Here is a 6,482-nt window from a genome sequence, read left to right as displayed (position 1 = left end):
GGCAGCGGCTTTGTTTCGGGCCGAGAGCGGAGCTCCCCAGTAATCCCCAGAGCGCTGGGAGCCAAGGGCCTCGTGAAGGAGCCGAGGCACGTGCGTGCTCCGTGGGCCCGCTGCCGTCAGAGGGGACGAGGAACCGTGCCAGGGCCCTGCCGGGGCCGCCGGAGCGGGGCTGCTCGTCTGCTTCCTTCCTGCCCTCCTGGCAGCGCCGTGCCCGGCCCGTGGCCTGCGTTGGCCGGGGCTGCTCCTGTCGGCGCGGCGGGAGGCAGCGGGTCGCCTCACTCCTCCGTGCTGGAGATGCAGAACAAAGCTTTTTGGCAGGAAAAGGAAGCGGCTGTCCCCTGCATCACTGTTCTGGGGCTGGCAATCCCCTCCCTCCCGGGCCAGGGCTGATCTCACATCCTTCCAGTCCCTTCCCAAGGCTGCGGGACTGCCGGATCGCAGCCCCCGTGGCGCGGTTTGCCCTCGCCCAGCCTCCCCGCTGCCACATAACTTGTCCCCGCGGCACCCTGCCCAGCCCGTGTGCAAATCGTGCGAGCCTCGGATCATGTTGTGCCTGCCTCGGAACGCATCCGGCAGGCTCGTCGATGCACTGAAACCCCAGACAAACAAACAGCAGTTGTGCAAGGGTGCAGGGCAGACATCTCCGGCAGGAAACGCAGCGCAGGACTTGCTCTATTTTAATCCCGCCAAGGGTCTTCTTGGAAGCGAGGCAGAGCCCGGCTGCGCAGAGTTAAGAATGAAACCCTATTTTTAGCCTGTCCCCGGTGAGGTAAGAGCGCGTGAGTCAGCCCCGGCGTGGGACGTTGCATAACGCGGGGCCCTGCGCTGCCGGCGCACGGGGGTGAGAGGAGGATGGAGGATGGAGGGAGCCGTCCCGCTCCCCTTCCTGGCATTGTCACCGCAGACAGACCCTTCCCGTTATTTAAATGCAGGGTTCTTCTTTGCACCCTCCTCCCCGCCCTTCCTCCCCCCCCCCCAAAAAAAAAAGAAATTAATTAGAAACAGCGGTAGGCTGGTTATGTAATGTGATTAATTGCAGCATTAGAGTGAAAAAAAATATAGGGCATACAGGTCTTAAAGATTCACATGCAAAGTCATGTGTGGGAGTGAGAGAGACGAGGGTGAAACGCGAGACTTATCTTATACTTCTCATGGGGCAGTGATTTACTCCCTGAATAATTTAATCAGAGCAATCTGCCAATAGCTGAGGGAAAAAAAAAAAAAAAAAAAAAAAGAGCAAACAAACATCCAGAAGACACGGGAACAAAACTGCTTGCACAGCATCTCTAAAGGTTAGGGCTGCACCTTGCAAACAGGATGTTGCCCTCACCAGCAGCGCTGCCCCTCAGCAGCACTAACTCACTCCAGTAGAAGTGAGCTTTTCCATTGAGTCATGATTAATGAACTGCAGACACATGCTGACTGCGAGAGCTGCAGCTAACTTTCACTGTGCTGGAACTTTATCTGGGAGAGTATCTGAAGCTTCAGGACTTTTTCTCTTCCTGTCTTTTGTAAACCTATCGCCAGGGAAGAACCATAGCCCAGCGCAGCAGGGTCTCCTGCCGGTGACCTCCAAGCTTCTCCAGGCAGATGGGTACGGCTTTGTAAATAGCGTGCTCCCCACGGCTGTTCAATAAATTCAGCCCAGCTCAATAACGGCAACCAGCCGCTGGTGTACCTGGTTGCTCAAGTGTCCTGTATGGAGACGGGCTGAGGGAAGGCACCTCTTCATTGCAAAACAGCTGAGGAGCCTGAGAGCGAGCAGCCTCGCTGCAAAACTGAACTCAGAGGGATGGAGTGAAAGCCATGGAGACTTCAGGAGGCTTGTCTGCAGGTATTCTAACATTGCATGTTTTCAGAGTGAAAGGACTGTTGTTAATATTCATGCAAGGGAAGATGAAAAGGCACTGGAGACGGCAGCGCATGGCAGGGTACCAAGGAAGTCCCAGCATGTTTTATCCTGTGCTCTCAGCAGAGAGAGGAAGGCTCACAGCCCAAGTATAGTTGTATGGATTGTGCTCCTAGACTGTATTCTTGCCAGCTGCCCCTAAACTCAAATCGAAGGCTCTAGTATGAAGAAGTATTAATTTAAGGCAGCCTCTGCCTATGTGCCTGGAAGTGAAGGCTCTTCACCCAGTGAGCCCAGTTGGGCTCAAATAAGCTTTGCTGCTGGCATCCTTAGCTGTAAAGCCATGGTCTGAAACAGAGAAACTTCTAGACTCAATCCCTCCTGAATAAAAACTTCATTTACTACTGCCTTGCCTTCCCTTGCAAGGCCTTCAGAGGCCCCTGTGTCTGGATTTGTCAAGCATCAAAATGCCAAGATAAATTTAAAAGCAGCTTCAAAATTACCTTGAGTTCATATCTTGTTTGACTGCTTTACTGATAAGAAAAACACTAAGTGATTCCTATCAGAAAAACAGATTCCAGGTGTCTTCTAGGGCAGGCCTGGTGCTAACTGCATCAGGGGTTAAAAGTGGGAAGATGCCACGCGGTGATAACCGCAGAAATACCCTCCCAAGGGACTCCAGTCTGCCTGGAGATGTAATGTGAAGGAGAGTGACCCGGCTAAGAGGGCTCAAGCCATTAGATCAGTTTGTACTTCCCCACAGCATTGCAATATCCCTCAGCTGCTTTTATGTATTTCTAAAGCTTTCCTCACCTCTGCACATGATAGCTGAGCATGAAGCATATCCATCAGTTTAGCATTTGACTTCATCCATCTCAGTGCATCCATCACGTGTCACTTGAGCATGCTTTCTTCCCTATGCAGAGCCTATTTGTAGCCTGTTATCAGGCCACATCCTGAAGATGCTCTCAGTGGAACTTTCACTGGAACCATCTTCCACTGGAAACATTTTTCTTCTCCTAGAAACTGGCCAAAGAAAAACTGCTCAGATATATCTAAGTGCACTGTGAGATTTCTCTTGAAGAAATCAAGATCAAAGCTCATACAATTAAGGACAAACTAAAAGCAAGGGCACCTTTACTAAAGCTCATTAAAAATATCCTTTGTACCCATCTCCTGCATGGCACCCAAAGTCTCATGAATACAGTGGTCTAATGAGAATGCAGTGGGATTTTTTTCCTCCAGTATTTTTCTCTTCCATACTTAGCAAATGTCATAGTTTAATTAAGGGATGTCAAAGGCACAGAGAGCTGCCCCGAGATAATCGTCGCCTGCTGCTATATAAATGCTGAGGTGAAGACAAGCGAGAAGGGCTATCATGTAAACGGTAAATTATGGAGAGAGGGCAGAGTTCAGAACTGGAACTGACAAAACTTTTATTTATAGAGGTGGGCTGCTTTTGCTGGCCTTTGCAACAGGCTCCTCCATCCTCGGTCCCCTTCGAGCGCTCCCGAGCTCGCTGCCATCTCCCACGCTGCTTCTCGCTGCTGCTGTGGCTGTGCAAGGAGGTTCGCTCCCGGGTGTCTCAAGGTGTCCTGTGGGCAGTGTCTTCAGCATCTTCCACTTCCTTCAGGACCTTGCCGACAGCCTGTAATTTAGCCTTTAAAAACATGCGTGTGGGTGCTTCTCTATTTATTAGTATTTACCAAAGCCCTTCCAATCTCAGACCCTTAATTTAACAACCTTTCATGATTCTCACTAGATTTTCTTTTCCTGAAAAACAACCTAACCCCAAGCCACACAGATGCCTGCCTCTCTCTCCCGGTGTCTGTCCTTGCTTTCAGATAGAGCTTGTCTCATTCTCCTTCCCCTTTTCCTACACTGGCCAATATTGATCTGATCATTCCAGGTGCAGTTTGTGCTAACAGTTTCTTTATGTTCTGCTTTCTGATAAATCCACGACCCACAAACTGTCCTTTTTTTTGCTTGTCGTCCTTGTCTGGGGTCTCAAGAACTCATTTGGTTCACAGTTTACTTCTCAGAGTGTTTTACAAGAGGTGTAGTCCGTGCTGTATTTCACCGAGTACTCCTAATTCTCAGCAGCTGTGTGGAGGTGACTGAACAACACCCAGTGAGTTCCTGGTCTCTTCAAAATTATCTCCAAATTCATCTGAAAGTGCTATATTCCCAGAAGCATACTTCCTTTCAATGGAAATGATGCCCCCAGACCAGCTCGCTGGTAGCTTTCCCCACAGCATTCCATCACCGTGCGGCTCTGGCAGACAGCAGGAGGGGGCTCAGCTCCGGTCTCGATCCCTGTTCCCGACGAGTGCAGCACCAGCCATGCAGAAATGAAAGAAAACATCTCTGTGGGATCGTGACACCTCCTACAACCTCCCTGCTATGTGGCAGACAATTGCAGATATGGGCTACAGCATTTCCAGGCTCCCCAGGTCAAGCCAGAGGGATAATTTTGCTTTGATCGTGACTGACTTCTCCCTGCATTGTTAAGGAACAGCTGTATTTTGGCTGGCCTTGATGAATACTTTATCAGACCCACTGGTGAGGTTCTTCAAGGGGAACCTCCACAGAGAGGTCCCTGGGGTGAACAGCTCATAATGCAAATAATTGTAAAAACAAAAATGAGCCAAATTAACTGCTTCACACAGAAAAACAGCACAAGTCTTCTGAGCCAGGAAACAAACAAACAAAAAGGATTTCTGAGGAGTTCCTCTACAAAACTAGCTATCATTTCATTAGCATGAAATGAGCTTCATAAAATATTCTGTAGTTTTACCATAAATTCTGATAAAACTAACCCCCCACACTGCTCAATTGCACTTACTAGCAAGCCACTTGTCTATCAGGTTCATTTTGTTATGCTAGGCACGCCCCTAGGAAAGGGCATGCAATTCTCAATCAGAGCCGGGATACTCTCCACGACGCAGACTTCTGAAAGGCACAACATCACCCCAACAAGCCCCATCCCTCACAGCTGCCCGCAGAGAAGAGGGGGCTACATCTCCTTATAGCCAAGCCTGTGACTGTATAGGAATTTATCTCCTCTGTCAAACTCCTGCTCCAATGTATTTGCAGAGCTGCCTGCTGGAGCTGACCTGGAGGACCTCCTGCCAGGTTTGTGCCCAGGCGGCGAGAGGCACCGCGCAGCCGACAGCTGAGCAGAGCACACACAGGCAGACTGACATCCTTGCTGTCTGATTTTTAGCAGAATACCAGGAAAATGAAGTCCAAGGTTTAATTTGGGGAGGGTCTCTGAGCCCTAGCAGTTTCCCTTACACGCCAGCTGCTCCAGCCGAGGCGGCAGGCAGCGGTCCGAAGGCATCCATCCCTACCTGCAGGGCTCTGCAGGCCTCCGCCAGTGCCTCATCTCCCAGGGAGACACGGAGCGCGCTGCTGTTACCATGGCTCTGCGAGACCTTTAGCAAACACACAATGCTCTCCAATAAAAGCTGTCAGCGGCGCGGGTACCTCTCGCTGCTCAGCACAGCCCTACGTGACCGGGAACACTGCTGCGCGGCAGGCTGCGACGGCACATCCCCGCAAGGGGCTCTGCTAACATCCTCCCTCGCTCAGGCGGCTCTAGTAAAATCAAGGCCCAAGAACTTTGGTTAATGCTTTCTCTAAAATTTTACGCAGTTTGGCTCGTACACAGGTTCAGCCTCGCATAATTCTCTGTTGCAATACTGCTGGCCTCCCTCAGTGGTTATACCCAAGATTAATTTAACTCATTTTTCACTTCGGTGGGGTTACTCTAAGTCAGCGTTCAGGGGAATGCGAGCCCTCAGCTTTCAATAAATGCCCATGTTTCTCATTAAGCACATTTTCTCTGGTTCCTGACTGGCATTTGAGTGACCCCCAGAAGTAATGAAACCTAGCTTCTGGGAGCCTGCTACTTGCGCGTGCTCGGCTCCTGAGAAGACATGAGGACTGACAGAACACGTAACATTGCTTATTCCTTCACACCTAGGACAGTTGTGTCTCTGCTCTCTTCTCTCTACTTTATCACACTGTAACACCACAGTTCTGTCTGCCTTTTGCCTGGTCCCAGCCCAGAGTTTGTTGCAGAGCACAGAAATACGGGCAGAGATCACAGACGTACAGACTGGGATCACAGACGCATTGCTTCTGCAGCAGAAGCATTTTCAAGTGGACTCTGAACTCGCTGCTCTCTGTCACGCCATCTGGGTCGTTCCTCGGATGGCGCCCGTCATTAGGACCTCTGAGGTCACAGAAAGCACCTAGAACTTTCCTTCCGGACACTTATCTCAATCACCAGCGCACATCTTCGGCCCGCCGCCCTGCACTTAGAGTTTCCAGGAATATTCCATGCAGACTGGTACACCTATTATAAAGGTTGCCCAATACTTTCCATAGCAATAATAATAATAATAAAATCCCATTCTAAGTTGATAAAAATTTTGAAAAGCTTCACTGTTTCCTTCAAGCAAGGAACTGGGGTGCAATCTTTTATCCATACCAAAATACTTCTTTAAAGATTTCCAGTGAAAAGGTCTAATACCACCAGGCCTTGGAACTGCAGCCTGAAATCTGCCTGTGGAGGGAAAAGAGAGCTTTGCCATTGTAATGACAAATCAACGAACATGTGGACAAC

The 6,482-nt window shown here is 50.0% G+C and overlaps 1 long non-coding RNA gene across 1 annotated transcript; it reads left to right on the top strand.

Moving 5' to 3' along the window:
* The first annotated feature begins 228 nt into the window (after positions 1–228).
* On the top strand, positions 229–6,280 carry LOC118173525. Its single transcript, XR_004754264.1, has 2 exons — positions 229–769; positions 5,924–6,280. It is a non-coding gene; the product is annotated as an uncharacterized LOC118173525 (long non-coding RNA).
* Positions 6,281–6,482: the final 202 nt, after the last annotated feature.

This window comes from Oxyura jamaicensis, chromosome 12 (genome assembly GCF_011077185.1).
Source record: "Oxyura jamaicensis isolate SHBP4307 breed ruddy duck chromosome 12, BPBGC_Ojam_1.0, whole genome shotgun sequence".
In the NCBI taxonomy this organism is placed as follows: Eukaryota; Metazoa; Chordata; class Aves; order Anseriformes; family Anatidae; genus Oxyura; species Oxyura jamaicensis.
Note: the sequence above shows the minus strand (reverse complement) of the source record. Positions and strands in the feature narration are given on the sequence as shown.